Source organism: Mustela putorius, unplaced genomic scaffold (assembly GCF_011764305.1).
Source record: "Mustela putorius furo isolate JIRA1106 unplaced genomic scaffold, ASM1176430v1.1 tig00003972_pilon_pilon_pilon, whole genome shotgun sequence".
NCBI classification, from domain to species: Eukaryota; Metazoa; Chordata; class Mammalia; order Carnivora; family Mustelidae; genus Mustela; species Mustela putorius.
This window is the reverse complement of record NW_025422115.1, coordinates 24098796-24119151: the sequence shown is the minus strand read 5'-3', so window position 1 is coordinate 24119151 and position 20356 is coordinate 24098796.

Below are 20356 nucleotides of genomic sequence, written 5' to 3'. Positions count from 1 at the left end.
ATCGTTAAGCCGGAAGAGCCAGGCCAGGGCGTCGTCGGGGAGTGTGGCTACGACACAGGCCCGGAGATGGAGACTTGTCTTCTCGTGTGTGTTAGGAACTGAGATGACGTCTTTCCGGGCTCCGTGAACAGCACTCGGTTCTGTAAGGGTCAGCGACTCTCATCCCGGGAGTGCTTTCCTTCCACCACCCACAACCGGGCGCATTTGGGGATGTCCGGGGATGTTTTCGGCCGTCATGAAGCTGGGGCAATGCTGCCGGCATGTTGGAGGTCGGGGGTGCTGCTAACCCGCCCCCAGGGCCCAGTGCGGCCCCGAACAGAGCATCACTCGGCCCCAGCAGCCGGTGCTGAGCTGAGAAGCCCTGGGGGTGCCCGGAGTGTGGACGCCGAGAAGCCCTGCTGAGGGGGAGGGGGACATCCAGGAGCCCCTTTCCTGGAGATGTGCGAGGCTACGTGTTGAGGCCCGACCGGCTCCTTCCTACGCAGCTGGCCCGCTGCGCCGTCCAGTGCTGCACGCCGCACCTCCTGTCCCTTGGAACTTGTTCCCGCTTCTTGTTGGTCTAAAACATTCCGACTCTCGCTCAAGCCTTCCTTCCTCCCAGGACCTGCTCTCTCAGGCCCTCCTGAGACCGGGCACAGCCCCGTTCTCTCTCTGTGCAGCGCGTCGGGCGATCCTGTGGCTCCTCGAGGCAAGGGCCCAGGTCAGGCTGCCCGCGGCGTCGCCTCCCCCCACCCCCGGCGGCAGCAGACGGCCCACCATGGCGCCGGGTGCTCCGAGAATGTCGGTCAGGCGGATGGACGTGCGTCAGCATCTAGCCCGAGGAGTACGGTTGTTTGACTCTGTGCCTGTCACCGTCTGTAGACCGTGGCTTCATTAAGAGGGACTGTGTCAACACCCAGGCCCGCACGTCTGGTGCAGCACTTGACCCCCAGCGGCATGAACAGAGGGCGAGGGCGGCCGGCCAGCGATGGACGAAGAAGGGCGCCGTCCTACCTGATCTGCGCTCCTCCAAGACCCGCGTCCTCACCACCCGGCCTCCCGCTCCTCACCACGCCTCCGGATCGCTGGGGCCCTCGGCGCTCCTTCCCTCTGGGTCCTAACCCCCGGGCCACGACCACACACATTCACGCTACTTCGCAGTCTTTGCGTTTGCCGGGATGGCCGCCCCCTCCCTCTGCGTGCCCCCAGTTTCAGCCTCAGGCCCCGCGCCCCCTCCTCTGCTGGACTATCCCTGATGGGCCTGCGGGAGACGCTGTACATGCGTCCCCGGGCGTCCGCTCCTCTCCAAAGCTTAACCAACGCAGAGGATGTGCCCCTCGAGCGGTGCTCGAGCCCCAAAAGGCAGAGCCCCCCCCACCCTGGGTCGTTTTTGTAGCTTCTCACCTTTGGGACCTCACCTGGCAGCTCGTAAATATTTATGGGCTGAATCCAGCCTGTCTTCCTGCCGCGCTACGAGTTGCGCGTGTCTAGGCCCATCTGACTGACGCGCCTGTCTCTGTGCTACCCGGAGGGCCTGCTGAAGCCTTTACATCAGGAGACCCTCAGCAAGCAGTCGCTGCGGGAATGAGTGACGTGAATGGACGGGTCTGCTCAGGACGGGCTCCAGTGACAGTAGAAGCTCAATGCAGAGGCCGTAAGGGCTGGGCAAAGCGGCTGGACGCTGTACTTTCAGGGTCTCCCCAAACTCCACCGCGCATCAGTCTCTCTCATGATTTTCCATATCCGCATACCGCGAGCACGATCATTTCTGCAACGTATTGTTTAAAATAACTCAATTTTAAATCTAAATCAATTTGGGTGTTTAGTAATAAAACTTTTATTATTATGGTAAATGGAAAACCACTTTCATCTGTTATAAATAGAATGTAGCCCTTCAAACGAAGTGTAATAAAATACAATACTTAACGGATCTCAGCTGCGTGACAAAGGCTCCGAGGGGTCCCGGTACTTCTCTCTGCCTGTGGAAGGCCGTCGGGCTGCGGGCCCCGGGCTCACACGAGGCTGCCGTCGGGGGAAGCCAGGTGAGGTGGACGGGAGGTCTCGCTCATCACTTCTCACAGCTGCCCGTGATTCTATAGCTCCCTGCGTGCAAGGTTAAACTGACCAGAGATCACGAGGCTTAGGAAGATGTTCTCCAGCAGACAGTCCCACGTGCACAGACTTTGCAAAGAACCGAAGGGAGGCCCTTCCTCCCCTGCCTGCTCCACGCCCTTCCTGCCACCCAAGTAAGTGCATTTCGGCAAACGGCGGGAGTGCGTGGCCCACAGCTCGGGAAGTGAGGGGACAAGAGGATCCGCAGGTACCCATGGAGGGTGGTATGTGTCAAGTATCTGTGGGGGCTCGGACCCTGGCCCTCTGCGATCCTGTCCCACAGCACCCTCTCCCCCACAGGGCATGGTGCATGGACACCCAGACCCTGACCAGCCCACCGGTCCCCGAACCCCTCAGTGCTGCTGGTGGGGGTGGGAGGCCCTACACCTGCTTGGGAAGCTTGGTTCGCACTTTCTTACATGAAACACGTCGTATGCTTGGCCTCAGTGTTTCTGTTCCTAGATGTCCCCTCAAGAAGCGTGAAAATACATCCCCATACAAAGACTGGCACTCCAGTATTTACAGTTTTTTTTTTTTTAAGATTTTATTTATTTATTTGACAGAGAGAGATCACAGTAGGAGAGAGGAAGGAAAGAGATCACAGAGAGAGAGGAAGGGAAGCAGGCCCCCTGCTGAGCAGAGAGCCCGATGCGGAGCTCGATCCCAGGACCCTGAGATCATGACCTGAGCTGAAGGCAGCAGCTTAACCCACTGAGCCACCCAGGCGCCCCAGTATTTACAGTTTTATCTGTGATAGTCAAAAACTATTAAAAAGGGGGTCTCACAACAGGTGTTCGGTGGATATACAGTAGTCCATTCATCTGCTGGGGGTCTCCTTAGTGCTGAGCTAAGGAACCACTGATTCCTCAGGGATGTGCATGGAGACCGGAAACACCAGCTTAGCGGAGGAAGCCGGATTCATAAAAGCACGTTCTATCTGATTCCAGTCCTATAAAGTTCCCAAAGAGGGATCACTAATCCAGGTGGTGAGAGCAGGTCAGTGCTCACCTAGGTTGTGTGGGGCAGCTGTCTGCTGCGGGGGGTGGGGGACGAGGGAATATTCTGGAGGGATGGACTCTCTCTACCCTGACCAGAGTGCGGATCCCACTGGGGCACGCACTCGTCAGACTCATTAAAATGCTCTCACCGTCCATGTGTTTTACATAATGCACAGATACTTCAATGACGTTGTTTTAAGGAATTCAACCAGGCCATGTTCTCGTCTCAAACTCTGTGACGGCTTCTCTTCACTCTCAGCATGCAGCCCCCCAGGCCCCCTGGGCCCCAGGATCAGCCCCCCAGGGCTCTTTGTCTCTGCCCCATACCCCCCCTAATGCACCCATGTGCCCCCCCGGTCAGGCCTCCTCAACGCGGAGCCATCTTCAGCAGAAGGTCCTCCCCTCGCCGCCCAGACCTCACCATCCTTTGCCTGACTTGAATGCTCTACAGAACCCACAACCGTCTGGGTTCCGCTGTCTCTGTACGTTGTGTCTGTGGCTCGTTGTCGGCAGTCCCCCCATGGCCTCCGTGTCCCCAGCACCAGCACATCTAGGTGCCCTTCCAGACGTAATTGTTGAGTCCATCAGTGACGTGGCTCAGGATATAGTCTCAGCCAGAACCAGCCTTTCCTGCCTCCAGATAATGGAGAGGCTCCACCTGGGATCAGGAGGAGAAAGACAGACAGGGAATCAGACAGGACAGACGGGGGCTGCTCCGGGGTGGGAAGCCCCGGGAGCTGACCCTGGGCTGAGGATGACAGAAATCCCAGAGTCATTTCAAAAAGGAATAAAATGCAGAGGACACTGTACCAACTTTAGGTGGGACCTAGGAATTTGGTAAGACCCTGGAGGGTCCCCATCTACCTGGCCGGCCCCAGCCTGGCCACGGACACTGTCAAGGCCAACATCCTCCAGGCAGCCCCTTGGATGCTAGACCATTTCCCTGCACCTCTGAGGGTCTCCACACACCATGATGTCCCAGGCAGGGAAGGAAGCAGAGCCTCGGAGCCCAGTGGATGGGTCCCGGGAGATGCAGACCAGACACAGGTCGGGGACCCTGAGCCAACCGACATTTGCTCTCTGCCTCCTGCAAAAATGGGAGAATGACCTGGAAATTGACTTAGTTTAAAGGTAAGTCAAGGCTTTTCTTGTGCACCTGAATTTTGTGGGCTGAAATTCAACTTAAATCCTGCTTATTTGAGTAAACCTGACGAGAAGAAGAAAGACCAAAGAACTCACGGGGGAAAGCTCTCAAGTCCTGAAGGGGAGGGCCAGTTGCTCTCCCCCCCTTAATTCACGGGGTCATTCTCATTCATCCGTCAGACGTTCACTGTGTACCCAGCATTCTCAGGACTCTGCGGTCCCTTCTGGGGTCACACGGCTGAACAAAAACCAGGCCAGGTTGGGGTCCCAGGAAAACCCTGGACACCAGCAGGCCCTGTCTCCTGACTGAATGCCAGGCAATGTCAGTCACCCCTTTCTTCCAGATGCTGCAAAATCCCTGATTGGTAAAAACACAGTTTCTTCCCCAAACAGCTCCTCAAATGAGTTCGCTCAGTTTAAATTGTTCTCTCGGATAAAGGTGTTTCTGAGAGCGTTGCTAGGCTTTGGAGGGAATGCTTGTCAGAGAGGAGGCTGTGTGGAGAGCAGAGAGCAGCTCGGGCTATCGGGGAGAAGCTGAGGCGGGGAGAGTGCTCCCGCCCCAGCCAGGCCTCCCCGGGCCAGGTGTCGTGAAGGGCTCCGGGATGCAGGAGGTAAGATACCGGTGTGCAAACAGCTCTCAACAGGCAGCAACTGTGGCCAGCCATGGTGCACGGGCGACCCAGAGAGCCGATGATCTCAAGTCCCGCAGAAGGAAGATGGCGCCATCATGGTCGTGGTCCATGTGCCGTGTCGGGACCCTCACATCACAGGTTGCAGGGAGGGCCCTGGGCGGCCCAGGTCAGCCCAGCCCCCCACGGTGGGTCATCGCCCGATGGTGCTGCTGGCCTGGCTGCATGGCATGGGGCTGGATTCCCTGGTTTCCTCGAAAATGCTCCATCCAACCTAGGCTCTTACGATGAGTTCCTTTCTATGTAAACCAGCTCCACTGGACTCTTGGCCTACAGCTAAGAACTCTGTCTGATGGCATTGCCTAAACCAGAGCTTTGACTGTTCTTGAAAACCTTTGGAAATCTTGAAGAGCAGCGACCCCCCGAGCCCCACGAAGGTCACGTCCCTGAGAGGACCCAAGGGTTAACCCATCGGTCCTGATACCGCCTGACCCGGTCCATTCCCTCCTTCCTCATCTGGTTTCCATCAGATGGGCTCGCACCAGGTGGGCCACGGCTCTGACACACGGGACCGTCTCACAGCGGTCACCGGACCCGCCGCACACCTCACCCCGTCTCTCTGCCCTGTTGGCCTCTCCCCAGCACTCTCCGAGGAATATGATAAAACATTAAAAAAAAAAAAATCAAGTTCAGTTTTCCTTATGTTTCAAATGCATAAAAGCCAACGAGAAAACTAAATGGGGTAAAAGAAAGTTGGATTCGAAATTTCAAACGAGAGAGAAATAGACCTTTGCTCCGGACGGGAAGTGCCATCTTCCCACTGTGGAATGGGTTGTGGGCCCTTAATACGCCATCGGTACGCTAGACAACATCACGTCGGCAGAAATGAATCTCTCAGCTTTCTACGTGGTGACCCACGGCGTCAACCTCACGGCCGCCGAGAACCTGACACCGCGGAGCCCCAGCAGACGGCCGTGTGGACAGAGAGATCCGCTGTGGGTCTTCAGACGCCCGAGAAGATTAACCTCAGTATTGATTAGCTGACTTGTAAATTAGTGAGTCCTCCCCATTAATTATGTGTGTGTCTTCATAAACGCCCTCGTTGGATTTTCTGGCGATAAAGCGACTAAATGAGCAACACACCAATGGTGTCGCCGAGGCGGAAACCTGGGACCCCCGCTGGGGTCTCTGCGGGTGGCACACTCCCGCTTCTGCCTGCCCCCCCCCCACCCACAGGGCAGCGGCAGCCTCAGGAGTGACTGTTTCCCCTGAAGTGTGATTCCACCTCCAACGGCACTGCTCTGACCCGAAGGCTCGTCAACACCTGTACTGCCCGACATCTTCGCTTCGGGAGCCTGCGAGAGAACCCCCGTCCCCGAGACCCTGGAAATGCAGGCGGTTCCTGAGGGCACCCGTCATGGTGGTGACCTCATGGCATTGGAATTCCTCGTGGTTTTTCCATCTCAGGAACCAGGCTATACGCTTTTTGAGAGAAGAGCCTGAGCTGCTTATTCCCCACCTCCTTGGTGCTCAGACAGGGCTGGGGTGTGGCGGGACCGCACAGTCAGCTGAGCCGATGAACCGTGACTCCATCAGCCCAAGATCTGCGCACGGACCCGCCGTAGGACCGGCCTTGGTGAGCGCACCCCTCCAGCCGGGATGATCGTGGCGGCGGGAGCGCCTGCTCTCGGGAGCGTGCTCTTCTGTCTAGAAGCTGCCGGGCAGAGGAGGGGTCCCTGGGACCCCTGCAGGCGAAGGGGTTCTTACTGCTCTGCTCCTCAGGCCCAGCCCCAGCCCCCAGGGCCTCCCGCCGTTGCCGGGCTTCCTGGAGCTCCCGGTCGCTCCGCTGCTCCCATCTCTTCCTGCCCACCAGGCATTCCCTGCTCGTCCCCGGGTTCACGCAGGTGCCCCGGTCCCTCTCGCCTTCTGCCTCACGCGAGCTCCCTGACCTTGCAAGTAAGTAGATGACACCTTTCTCTAATAGAAGTATTTCCTGACTCTCAGAGGACACTTTTGAATATTGTCACAAAAATCTGGGAAATGAACAAAAATCGAGTGGGTGATGAGCGTTCCGTTTTGGAGCGGGACGCGTACCGGGTCCACGTTCTGTACGTTGAACTGCACGGGGTCAGGCCTGGAGAACGAGAAACGCTGATGGCTCATCCGCGCGTGTGCACCTTCTCACTGCGTGGGAGCCCCACGGTCTTGGCTGAGCTGGTAAAGCCTGTGTTTGCCTTTTCGCCACACTCATTTGGCCCAGATGGTGGGTGGGAATGGCACGCGTCGTCTCCGCCGTCCGCGGAACCACTCCCGGGGAACTTGGCTGATGGTGGGGGAGGGGAGAAAAGGCAGGCTCCCTGCTTCTGGGCACAGCTCTCCCCTTCCTGAGCATCAGCTGCTTTTTCCTCCAGAGCAGGAGAGTGTAGACCACACCACCAATGGGGGCCTGCGGGCTATGAAATTCTATAATTCCGTAATTCTATGGGGCTCCAAGGAGGGGGCAGTGGGTGTGAATTTCTGGCCGTTCTCTGGAATATGCGAGGGCAAAGACGGCTGTGGCTGTCCTCCGGAAATGTCAGATTTCGGCGGGGCAGTCGCCGAGCATAGTGTGTGTACATGATGGAAGGCTGCGTATCAGATCAGCCTCTTCTCTGTGCCCGGGGCGGCTGCTGATGAGGGCCATTTATCTTCTATCTTGCTTCTGTGGCGAGGCGGGGAGATTCAGAAAAGACAACGTCATCTGCTGCATTAAAACTCAGTAGACGTTGCCCAAACGGGGGAGAGCGTTCCTGAAATGTATTTATTTTTTTATTTATTTTTACTATATACATATTTTTAAAAATTCTATTTGGACTTGAAATTGACCTAGTTTTGTTCTGTCACGGATACGGAGGCATCAGAGAGGGAGAGTCCAACATTAATACCTCAGTGATCTTAGGCGAGGCAAATTATCTGAAAATAAGATCAGGGAGCAGATCTCAGCACACAGGGGAGTTCGTGAAGGGTCCGTGAGTAGAAGAACGGACAGATGCACGGACAAGCTCGTGCTCCTCTGAAATCGGGAGTGCTGGGTTTTGCCGCTGCTCGATCCAACAGGCACGTGACGAGGTCGCCCGTGTGGTCAGCTGCCCCGGCTCTGATGTCACCTGCTGTGCTCGTGAGACATAAGGAGGCACAGTCCTCCCCTGCAGGTGCTGTCTGAGTCCGGGATGGCACCTAAGATGCTGTAAACCACTGGTTCTCCATCTTGGCCACACACCGGTTTCACCCAGAAAGTTCTGGAAACCACTGAACACCCAACCCCTGACACCGGGCTGCAGAGTCAGAAACCCCACGGACGGGTTCCTGTGCGTCGTCTCTAATGAGCCTGCAGGCAATCGGGAAGCGTGCTGGATTCCCCGCTCCACCAGGTCCATGTGGGCAGGGCCGGCGGCTCTCAGCTCTGAGCCCTGCGACCTCCCCGCAGGGTGAGGGCCTGAGAAACCGCCAGCCGGGGCCACCAGAGAGGAAAGCAGGTGCAGTGTTCGGAGGAAGACAGAAGCTCTCCCCAGACGAATGCACAGACTCAGTGTAATCCCAGACAGAACTTCCAAGTTAGCACAGCTTGACATGGGTTCTCAGAGCCACGTAACAGAGCACAGGGCCAAAGACAGAAGAGGCAACCAGCAGGGCTGACCGCGTAGAAACCACAGGGGCCTGAAGACAGGTCCCGGTGATCGGAGCGTCGCCCCGAGTGGACGGGAAGAGATGCGCTGAAGTGGCTGGCGTGCGGACAATCGGAGAGACATATGGAAAAAGATATATTTAGATTCATATATAACACCATATACAAAAATATATTCCAGATGGATTAAAGGCCCAAATGTGAAAAAAAGAATGTTTTGAAAGGAAATATAGAATAATATCTTTATCTCACTGGGAGAGTAAAAAAAAAATCTTGAGAGAAAAGATTGATAAATTTGACTACAACAAAGTTTAAAATATTTGAGTGATGAAAGCCAACTTCACAAATTGGGAGAAAGTATTTGCAACATGCTCCAGAGCAAAGTGTGAGCCCCAGAATATTCAGAGGAAGGAAATACTATTTTTTTTTCTTTTTTTTAAATGAGAGGGGAACAAAAGGCCTGGCCGAATATTTTAACAAGAAATCTCTAGGAGAAGAAACCTGCGTGTCCAGCAAATACAAGAACGTGTGGCCCCTTGAGCAAGGAGAAGGCACCGAAGGATGCGTCCTGCCCCCACCCCTGCTCCATGCACACCTGTAGGAGCCCACGGCAGGTGTGGCCCGACCATCCTCTCCTGGTCCCCATCCTGTGCTCGGTTTCTGCACTGTCTGCTCTGCTTCCTGCTCTGGGATTTCGTAACCGTGCGGGACACCGGTGGAGACCCAGCCACTGGTCCAAACGTGGTGCAGGTGCGCAGGAGTCCACATCTCGGGCCCAGCCCGGACCGAGGGGACCTGCATGAATCAGAGCTCCTCCCGTTCGGACTCCTGAGCCAGCAGCCCGGAGATGCTTTGAGTTAAGCCCAGCAGACGGGAGGGAGCCCTGGTCCAGCAGGGTGGCTGGCTGGTGCCCGCGTCCCCACTCCCATCCCTGCCCCTCAGCCCTACTCCCTGCGTCTGTGCTCCTGGCGGGCAAGGCTTTGCCTCGGCCTCTGGCTCTGGGGGTCCCTGGGTCACAACACTCCCTTGTTTTCTTTACTTTTACTGTGGGAGCTCTGGAGCAGACACGAGGGAGACTCCAGAGAACCTCCTGCTCAGAGACAACACTGCATGTAGCTTGTCTGCTGTCCCTGTGGCCGCCTCCCCTCCATGAGCCCCGTGCATCGTCACGCTTCCCCCTTAAATCCTCCATCCATAGCCCCCGAAATGCAGACTTCTGACACGTGAGCTAATGCCGATGTCCAGCTGAAGTGATGACTGCTTCCTGGTACCATCAGTAGTTAAGGAGCAGCAGTTTTCCGGAACGTCCATGAATACACGTTTACATCTAATTCCTCCCATCAATGTCCCGGAAGTGCCCACCCTGCATTGGGCTCTACCACATCTGCTTTTGCTTCTGGGGTGTCCCAGAGCCCACCCCGAAACCCCTGATTTGCATATACAGAAGAAACGAGAGCCTTTTGTCCTGGACGGCTGCCTGCATTCTCCACTTTGTGGTAAAGTCCTCCTGGTATCGCTTAGCACGGTTTCTCTGTCCCCCATATTCCTGCAAACTGGCAAACTGCAAATCAGGTCTAGAAGCTTGAGTGCATTCTGGGGTGTGTGTGTGTGTGTGTGTGTGTGTGTACATGTGTGCACACGAGGAACACTTCTTCCCAAGAGCTGTGCTCACCTGCCACGTGCCCCTCAATGTTTCTGGGGAAAATTGCCCCCACCCAGACCAGCTTCCAGGGAAAGGACAGAGCAGGCGTCACCCTGAAGCTGAGCCATGGCGGGGTCGGGGTCTCACTCCCTTGGACCTGAGGGTCTGGCCTGGCCTGCGGCCTCCAGCCGGGCAGGGCAGCTGGCCCGGGGCCGTGGTCAGGTCCCTCTGTGATGTCTCTGTGGGGGCGCTGGAAGCCAGGGCTAAGCTCCAGGGCTAAGCCCCATCAGAGGGAGGACGGGAGGGAAGGACAGAGAGGAGGCAGGTCCGTGTCGCCCGCTCCCCGCTCAGCAGGGGCAGAGCAGCGGTGACGGGGTTCCTCGGGCAGAGACTCCCCATCACACCCCTCACGATGGCCCAGAGGCCACCGTCCATCTGAACAGCTTCCCTTGCAGGTTTCAGACGAGGCCGTGTGAGCCGCCGTGTCTGCACGGCTCCAGGTGTGGGTTGCGTCCGAACACACCAGCAGGTCCGTGCATGTCCCCAGAAATAGACTTCCCGTTAATTGCAGTTTGTAGCTTGCTTATGGTGAATAAACTGGCTTCCAGCGTCATGTCATGTTTTGGCAGGGAGTGTGGAATAGCGGGGAAGGCTCTGCTGCACGGTACAAAATCCATCAATCAGAACTCATCTTTAATGGGATCTTGGCGGGGTCCACGTCAGAAGTCGGGTTGTAAATAAACATGGGCTTCAGGGAGCAGAGGTTGGGCCTCCCGAGCCTCTGGCAGCTGCTGAGACCCTAGAGGAGCCTGGGGACCTTCCCCAGGTCAGGCAGGACCCACAGACCCGCTCCTAGCTCGGAGCCGCAAAGGCCGAGGCTAAGGGTTCAGAGGGCCTGGGGACCGTGTGTGATTCCGGCCGGCACCGCCCGTGTGAGGGGCGCCTGTCCTGCAGGGACTCTGGAGAGAAAAAGGCCACGACACAGGGGTTGTCCTAGCATGCCGCCCACAGGACATGCGGACAGGGAGCGGGCCCTAGAGGGGCAGCCTGGGTCTCTCCCTCCCTCCTGATGCTCAGAGGCTGTGTGTGGGGGGGACCCAGGCGCTCGGAGCCCAGGCTTTCAGTTGCCTCTGGGCAGGGCTGCCAGGAGCTCGCTCGCACCGGGAACAGGTGCCACGAGCTCTCACCCCTCCCTGGTCACGCACCGACTTCCGTTCCAGACTCTGGACTGCCGTCGAGCCGTTGGAAACTGTTTGACTCCCTTTGACCCCTGCGTGTTGTTCCCGTGGCCACGTGATCCTGCATGACTGACCCACCGTTTCTCAAGTCTCCAACTTGGCCAGTTCTGAGAAAACCTAAGACGACTGGACAATCCAAGTTTGCCTCCCCTGCGACCCCGCCCCCGGTTCACCTCCGTAGACCTCACCACGGCCGACAGCCGGCTCGGCTCTCCCTCCAGATGGCTGGCGTCAAACAGGGACCTTGTGTCCTGCTGCTTCGGAGACCGCAGGCCACCGATACTTGTCATGTGGACAACGGCGTGTGCGCGAATGACTGGAGGACTGGGTGGCGTTACTGTGCCTCCCGGTTCCAGTATAAAACATTTGCAAAAAACAGCAGAAGAGACAATGTGGATTAACTCATACATCGGCTAGTCTGGTAGAAGACGTTCAGCGGCTGATACAGTCACCTCCAAACCCTTTCTCCCTTGATGCCAGAAACACTTGAAGAGTAAATATTTATTTTCTCATCCTGCCGCAGCAAGGGCTGGCCAGGAGACAAAGTTCTGGCAAGTAAGAAGCAAGCAGAAGTTAGGAGGTTTCCAGGAGGTTCTCTACTTTCTTGTAAAAGGTGCAAGTGCGTTTTTGGTGCCGCCCTCTTTCCCACCGAAACTGAGCTGATGGGTGGAGTGATGGCAGCCATCTCGTGACTGTGCGTCCATCTGCTTCATAACAGATGTGGCCGAAGTCCTTACATGGGGTGGGGGGGTGGCAGGTCACTGAGACAGAATAACTCTGGGTATGTGATGGGTCTCACAAGTGAGCTAAAACTAACAACCAACTACCTCTTGACAATTTGCAATATGAGGAAATGAACTCTGGCCCATTTTAGCCACTTTTCACCAGGATTTCTGTGAGTCACAGCTAAACATATTCTACTTGATACTTACTGTTATGGGTTAAACCTGTGCTCGTGAGCTGAGCAGAAACGCATCACCGTGAAGACGCGGGGAAGGGCTGGGCACGGTCATCCTCGAGGGACCCAGCGCAGGCAGAACCGCATCCCACGGACCTCCCCGGGAAGGGTACGGACGCCACGGTAATTGCTGTAATTAATGGCTTGTCTTCTGGTTCTGCTGTCGCTCCCCTTAATAGCCCTCCTTGGGAAAGACGGCAGCTTTCATCAGGCTCCAGAAAACCACGAGGACCTTCACGATGCTCTCCAGGCTCTGCACATCTGTGCTGGGGGGAGCCCCCCAGGGAGAGGACTACCCCGCTCGCCATTCATGAGTTTTTGTGACAAGAGCTCATTCCGTTCCAGCAGTGCCCACACCCCAGGGCTCTCCCTGCTTCCCATGAAAGGTCCCTCACCGCACGTTCCATAGGACACCTGCTCTTGGCGAAGACCACCGACGGCACGGACCACACTCACCACGCACGCAGACTCCGGGCCGTCCTCCCCCTTGTGTGGCCACAGCGTATGTTTTATTTGAAAACACGTCCCACAATCCCCAAGTCTGCTCCCATGGAAATCCCCAGAACCGGCAGCTCAGTTTATTAATTCCTACCGTCAGCAGGAACGTATCGAGTGTGTGCGACGGGGTGAGGCACGACACACAGGGCGGGAGGAACTCCTCCGTGCCTGGCCCCGCGGAGTCGGCTGGGGAGAGAGACTCCACTCACATCCCCTCAAACACCGACGCAGAGTGACGGCTGCAACCAGCACCCTGAGCCGCACATCTGGAGAGTTCCGGCGGAGCACCTGCGCTCAGATCAGTGGGAGACAGTTTCAGGGAGGAAGGGACATTGGGCTGAGTCTAAACCCACGTTTTGTCACTTCAGCACTCCCGGCATGGTGCTAGGACTCTTCAAGGTCATGCAGGATTTCCTGAAGCATCACTGAGCTCTACCCCACGGATGCCGGGAGCATCCACTCCCTGGTTGTGACGACCCACAGCCTCTCCAGACAGCGCCAGAGGTCTCCTGAGCACACACTCCCCCTTGGTTGAGAACGGCCGGTTGTCTTCTTCCCTGGATGTTCCCCAGGGGAAGAGGGGTGGGGGAGAGGGATGATGTCCCGACGGAGGACGGCGGATCCTATGGCTGGGGGCCAAGGCCCTGGGAGCAGGTCAGGGCTCTGGCACTGAGCTGTCGGCAGGAGTGTGAGGCGCACTTGCGAGGTGGGCAGAAGGTCCCTGGGGTCTAACAAGCCACATGGCGGGTTTGGGTCTCCATCCTGAAAGCAGAGAAGAGCCCCTGATGGGTTGTAAGCAGCCGCCTACCTGGTCCTCCAGGGTCACTTCCATAAACCCTCGGTCCCACTCTTTGACCGGTAGGTGAGCACATCCCCTCAGAGAAGTTCAAGACCTTCTCAGACCAGGGCTCAGACCTCCAGGGTCATTGTGTTCAAACACACGGTCCATCGATGTCCACTCTGTCTGCCGCACTCCCTACAGGACCAGCTGTAGACTCAGACCAGGGTGCTCAAGGTGGAAGCTCCACAGACAGCTGAGGCCAAGCCCTTACCCACACTCTGGGGCCCCTTGACCGCCATGCTCAGCTGTGGGCTCTGGGCCTCTTGCATCTCCAAACACGGGATGACAGCTGAAAACATCATGGCGGGAAGCCATGGCAGCTCAACGATGAGCACAGCAGTGAACAATTTGTAAGAGGGTCAAGGTCTTCCACAAACATGACCACAGGGCGGCCGTGATGCAGACAACATGACACAGACGTGGCCTGGGGAACCGTTGCCACACGCGGGTGAGAGGAAGGTCGCCCCGACCTCCGTGCAATCTGGAGTCCTAATCCCATCCTGATTCCTGCGTCTCAGGAGGGCTCGGTAGGTTTTCTGTGCCGTGTCCTTCGGCAAACACCGGCCTCTCTCAGGTACGGTGAGGGCCGCCGGACGGGGGTGTCGGTGCTTGGGCCACGTGGCCTGGAGTGGGCCTGGAGGCAGAGGCGCAGCCCCCGCCCAGGATGAATAAATACGTAAGAATGTACATACACGACACACATGCACATAGGAAGCAAAGGAACTGCCACGTGGGTAACAGATCACATATTACGTCACGTGTATCGTATCTCTGCGGACAGACAGAATTGTGTAACGTATGTGTGTTCATCTTGTGTTTCAGAAACGTGGTGAGTTGTATCATCTGGGCCTTCAGAACTTGCTTCTTTCACTCCCCGCGATGTCCTGAGATGTTTCTCAACGTAGATCGGTCACCATTCCAGCAGCCCTGTGTCGTTCCCTCAGGACTGAGCTGTCACTCACGCACAGGTGCTCATATTAACGGAGACTGTTACCCTCCAGCTTCTGTGTCTCCAGAGAGCCCCGCTGACCACCCTGGGGTGGGGGTCCTCGCACGTGCATCTGGTTTTCCACGGCGAGTGCACGCTGTCTCGCAGGCAGCAGGTAGACGGCCCGGCCCGCATCCAAGCCGGGTAAACACGCGCCGGTCTCGGTCCACGTGGGCGGCCTGCACAGACACCACAGTCTGGGCGCTTGTAGAGGACAGAAATGCCTGACCCACCGTTGCGCTGGAAAGCCATCACTGGGGCGCCTGAACGGGCAGGTGTCTACTCGGGGTGCAAGGGATGCGGGAGCCCTCTGAGGTGTCCTAGAAGGGTGCCGGCCCCTTCGTGAGTCTCCACTCCGGGGACCTACTCACTCCCACAGGCCCTACGGCTCACATCACCGCCTGGGATGAGCCGGATCCAGGCATGAACTCTGGGGCGTGCCAACCCGCAGACCACGGCGATACCTACAAGGGGCTTTGAAACCGCGGACACATCCTCAGGCCACGGGAGCAGCTGGTCAAGCCTGGAAATTCCATAGGGCCAGCCCTGTCGTGTTCCCAGTCTCTAGAAAGTTTGTCCACGACTTGCAGAATTTCCAAAAACATATTATAACCAATCAAAACCAAATTAATGAAAGCGAAGAAGAAAAAGCAGTGGGTACGTTCTCCAGAGGCAGGAAAACAGGACATCCCGCCGGGGGGATCCAAGGTCCATCCACGTCCGCGAGGGCTGGGTTCTCCCGGGTTTCCACACACCGACTTCTCCCCCCCTCTCCTCCACCCTGCGCCCCGTAGAACATCCCAGGATAAAAACAATAATAAGATAAGAGGCGGCCGGGACGGAGTCTGGTGATCAGAGTCCTGCAGTTACACAACACAATTCATTTCCTTAATTACACTGAAAATCGTTCTCTCTGCGTGTTAACACGTTTCTGAATGGTGGGGGGCACAGGAAGCCTGTGGAGCTTAATGAATTATGCAGCACGCATTTTTTTTTAAAACCAGGATTAGTGTTTATTGACGAGTTTCTTAAAGAAAAAAAAAAAAAAAGAACAAAAAGTTATTTTTAGATTCTGGGCGTGGTGGGGAGGAAATAATCCGGCAACACTGTCCTTGTCTTTGAGGATGACGTCTTTATTCATTTATCTTTCATCAAGATGCCGAAACGTGATTCAGGGGTGATGAACTACTTTTAGTAAATGTCTTTTTAACTTGCCCTCTCCCAGATGTGGATGTTGCAGCGAGCTAGCCGCAGGGATCTGACGGCCCCGGCATGGAGCCAAGGACAGAGAACGGTGCAAAGTCACAGCCCCTGGGGCCCCTTAGGGAGGGAATGCCAAGTAGGGGAGAACCTGGACAAGGGGCACCTGGCGGGGAGGCTGGGAAGCTGCCGGCCACGTGGCCCGGAGAAGACGGTCACGGGTTACGGCGGGGAGAGTCCACACATGTGGCGCAGACGGCCCGCCCCGTAGGAAACCACGACGTGCATTTTATGACGTGAAGAAAGGGTGCAGAAGCTGTGCAGGGCTTCATCCTTCCTCAAATCCACACACAATTAAAAACTCTTCCTCTAATAAAGATTCGGTTTTGCCGTCTTTTCAAAGAGCATAATTGTGAGACTCTGGGGCAAGCCGCAGTTCAGGTTGGGGTTAAGGTGTGGGTTCCGTCCTCACAGGGCCCGCCAGTGCCTCGCTGTGGGGAGATCCCAGAAGAGTCCAAGAGCGCTGGTCCTTCCAGCCCCACACTAGGGGCTTTCGTGCAGGACACGGCTCTCTGACCCCAGCCCTCTGGCCCCGGGCAGGCTGGGGAATATTTCTTCTGTGTTCCTCGGAATCCTGAAGTGAGTGGACTGACGGTTGCTGCTCCGGGTCCCCACAACATCTTCTCCCGCATTAAGGTGTCCACTGACCCGTTCATTCTCGGGCATCTTCCCCATACACTGCAGGAATCCCTATCCCAGGGCTGAGCAGACGCGACGTGCTAATAAAGAGACTTTCTGAGAAAGCCAGAATGTGCTAGAAACGGAGGTGGTGGCAGGCCTGAGAGCCCAGGTGGGCAGGTGAGTGATGCAGACGTGTCCTGGGGAGAACGGCACCCCGGGCGCCGTAGAGAAAAGGTTCGAGCTGCTGGACCAGATAGCAGACAGAGGCAAAGGGCGAGAGGAAGGCTTGGCGTCGGGCCGCACAGAGGTGACACGGGTCCTTGGAGGTCAGTCTCAGAGGGTCTGCCTGGAGCCTGGTCACAGGGACGTAGGAGCAGGTGGAAGCCGTCTCAGGCCTCGAGCGCCTCTCTTCCCGCCGCGCTCATTAAAAGAGAAGCAAGAGGAGGGGGGCTCTCGCAGCCGACCGAGGGGGCGGTGGGACAGGCCAGCCCCTGCCGGAGCGGAGCAGCCCAACCACAGCCTTTCCCGAAGGCCACATGCCGCGTGGGGATTTAGGAAGTGGCCAGTCCCTGCTCCTGGGCTGCTCGCGTCCACAGCACGACACCAGACAGACGAGACAGGAGCGCGGCCCCACGAAACGCCAGGTACCGCGGAGACCAGGCGGCGGGGGATGTCGGTGAGGAGGGTGCAGCTCCACTTCCTGGCGGTCCCCGCGGCCACCCACCGGGCGAGGTCAAGCCCGTTACTAACTGCACGTGACGCCATCCCATGACAACCGTCTGCGTCTCCCGTGGCTGCTGGAACAGAACCACACACGGTGGCGTGCGCAGCACAATGTCCTTGTTTTACAGAAGGGAAGTCCGAAATGGGTCTCACAGGCCGACGCCCCGGTGTCCACGAGGCTTTGCTCCTCCTGAAGGCTCGAGGGACCCATGTCCTTGTCCTCCTGCGGTCCGGACCACCTGTGCCCCTCCCCCGTCTCCGGAGGGCCAGCCCTGCTCACGACACTCTGACCCTCCTGTCTCTGTCCCTTCCACTCCGCAGAGCCTGCGACTACACTGGGGCTGCCTGGAAGACCCAGGATAACCTCCGTATTTTCAGGTCTGCTCATCTGCAACCTCCTACCCACCTGCTGCGGTGCTCCCTGAGCCGGGAAAGCCGACGGAGCCACAGCTGCTGGGACTCACGCGTGTCTTTCGGAGGCCACGGCTCTACGGATCCCGACAACTCAAGAGAAGCGTCAAGCTGGGCCTGGGCGCCCGACTCCACTGGGAACAAAACTGGGGAGCATACGAGCCGCACACCGAGCTCCCTAAAAACAGTTTCCAGATCGCCTCGACGGCGAAACCTCCCCACGTGGCATGTCGAGACAAGACGATGCCGCCCAGGAATTCCGGCACAGATGAAACCGAACAGCAGAGCTGGAACCCTGGAGAAACTCGCACACGGGGGTCGGGAGGCCTGTTCTGGGATGTTCCTGGAAGCAGTGTTTCTAGTGGGGACCAAAGCAAACACGGTGAGACTGGATGAACTCCACGACGGAGGGCGACGGCGGAGACGCACGCACCACGGGAATCGAGTGCGATGTGAGCCCAGGACGTCGGCACGGACACACCGAGGGTGTGGGGCGAGAAAGAAGCCACCCTCCTTCAGGGTGTGCGGAGCGATGCCGTGTCCCGCAGGAACGCCGGCGCCCGTGAGTCCTCAGCGTGTGGACTGTGAGCGTCGCGGGCCGAGAACGCATCGGAGGGAATCGAGGTTTCGAAGGGAGCTGGTGTGGCCGGACGCTCTTTCCCTCAGGATCGATGTGTCTGTGGGCGTCTGTTCAGCAGCTCTTTGAGCCTTTTCAATGTGTTTTTAAGGTTTCGCAATGTTTTCTAATAAGAATTACAGACTTGATAGGATTGGCCGGTACTTCTGGATTGTGACTGAGATGGCGGAGTTTCTCAGAGGGGAAACCCTCGAGCCTTGCTCTCATCGCCGGAATGAAGCTGGAGAAGAGGGGTCCGTGTGCAGCTTCGGAGTCTGTGTCCAGTAAGAGAGACGGCTCCTCCCATCCTCCCCCGCGGCCTCCCCCGGGAGCGCCCTCCGCCCAGGAACCGGGCAGATCTGTCTGAGGACCGCCGCCGCCCTCCTCCTCACCCTCCTGGCCCGGTAGCCTTCCTCCGTCCTCACTAGGAGGGCCCTGAGTGCCTGCCCTCCCCCGGCCCCCCAGAGCAGTCCGTGGAAAGGAGCCCGTGCCTGTGGCAAGTGGGGCCCACATGTGGCTGAACGTGGCACGCCTGGCTTCCCGGGCTAGCTCACGCCTGCTGCCGAGACACCAGTGGCTTCTGGCACAGAAATCCTCTCCATCGGAGCCAAGTTTCTCATTGTCAAGACATGGCTTTCTGGGTCCAAAGCCAAAGCCCAGAGTGTGTGGGCCCTGAAACACAGCCGTGTCCCTGCAGAGGGGATGGAGGTGATCCAAGCTGGAAAGGCCACCTCCTCGGCCCCCAGGGAACTCGATGGCCAGGGACACCTGTCCCGGAGTTGCTTGGAGGGGACACCCAGACCCACACGAACCACTGCCCCTGAGCTGGGGTGTGACAGAAACACAAGTCACTGGCCAGAGGCTTCCTGTAGCTATGGTCTGTTTCCCGGGGGTCTCAACTCATGAGTGTCCCTGAGACCCCGAGCAGATCTGGGGCCTTTCCATCCAGACGGAAACCCAGCCACAGCCACAACCCACACCACCCGTGGGGGGAGACGCAGGACGGCCCCGAGACCCTGGATGGCCTTCCTCCTTGCGTGGTGGGCTGGTCCCTGCCGGGGGGCGCCCCATTCTCCAGGTGAACCGTCCTGGTACTCAGTCTGCCTCCACGGCAGAGCGTCGCTGGGCAGATGGGAGGAAAGAGACGGGGAAGGGGTGGGAGCAGAGCACGTGCGGGAGGAACAGTGACCCCCTGCTTGCCGCCGGCTCCATCTCCAGCCCGGCAGTGGAGCTCTGACCGGGGCTTCCGCTCACAGAGCCACAGCGGCCACACCAGCCCCAGCGGCCGGCCCTGCAATGCTGCGCTGCGGCCACAGCCTCGGAGCTCCTGGGTTTCCGAGCGGACGAGCGCTCGTCTCGGCCCCGGAGAGGCACCGGAAAGCCTGCGTCCTAGCTTCCTCCCCGGCGCTCTGTCAGCCTCTCCTGAGACGCCGGAGTCCGCACCATCCCATCAACACAGCGATCTGACACTGAGCCTCACACTTGACAAATTACAGGGTTTTCATTTTCAATACTGTTGGGTTGCCGGGGTCCAGAGCGATAGCGGTTCGGGCCGCTGTGACTTTGAATAATGTCGGCGCGAAGGCGTCGAATTGCTCCTTCTTCCTCATTAAGAGAGAAGATGAACTGGCGGGACTTCCTCGGGGAACCTCCTAAGTAAAGCCTCAGCCCCGGGGCGCCCGGAGCCTGGGGGAGGTGCAGCCCAGCCGCGCGCCCCTAAATCCAGGCTCGCGCTGAAGCCTGTCGGAGCGCGGATGCCGCGTCCCTGCTTCCCGAGAGGGGCCGGCCCGCAGCCCGGAGCCTCGGAGAGGAGCCGCTGCTCCGCAGGAACCCTCCTCTCGGAAGTGCACGCTGGCCGTTTGCACCTGGGGGTGTCTGGGTTAAGAAATCTGGGCCGCGCCGCGGTGGGCGAGCTGTGGGACCCCCCGGAGGACACACGAGTGCTCTGAGCTTCGGGCCTGATGGGAAGGGCCTGGGGGCTGTTGAAGACCCTCCCAGCAATAAACGCCCTGAGTCGGGTCCATTCCCACTGGTC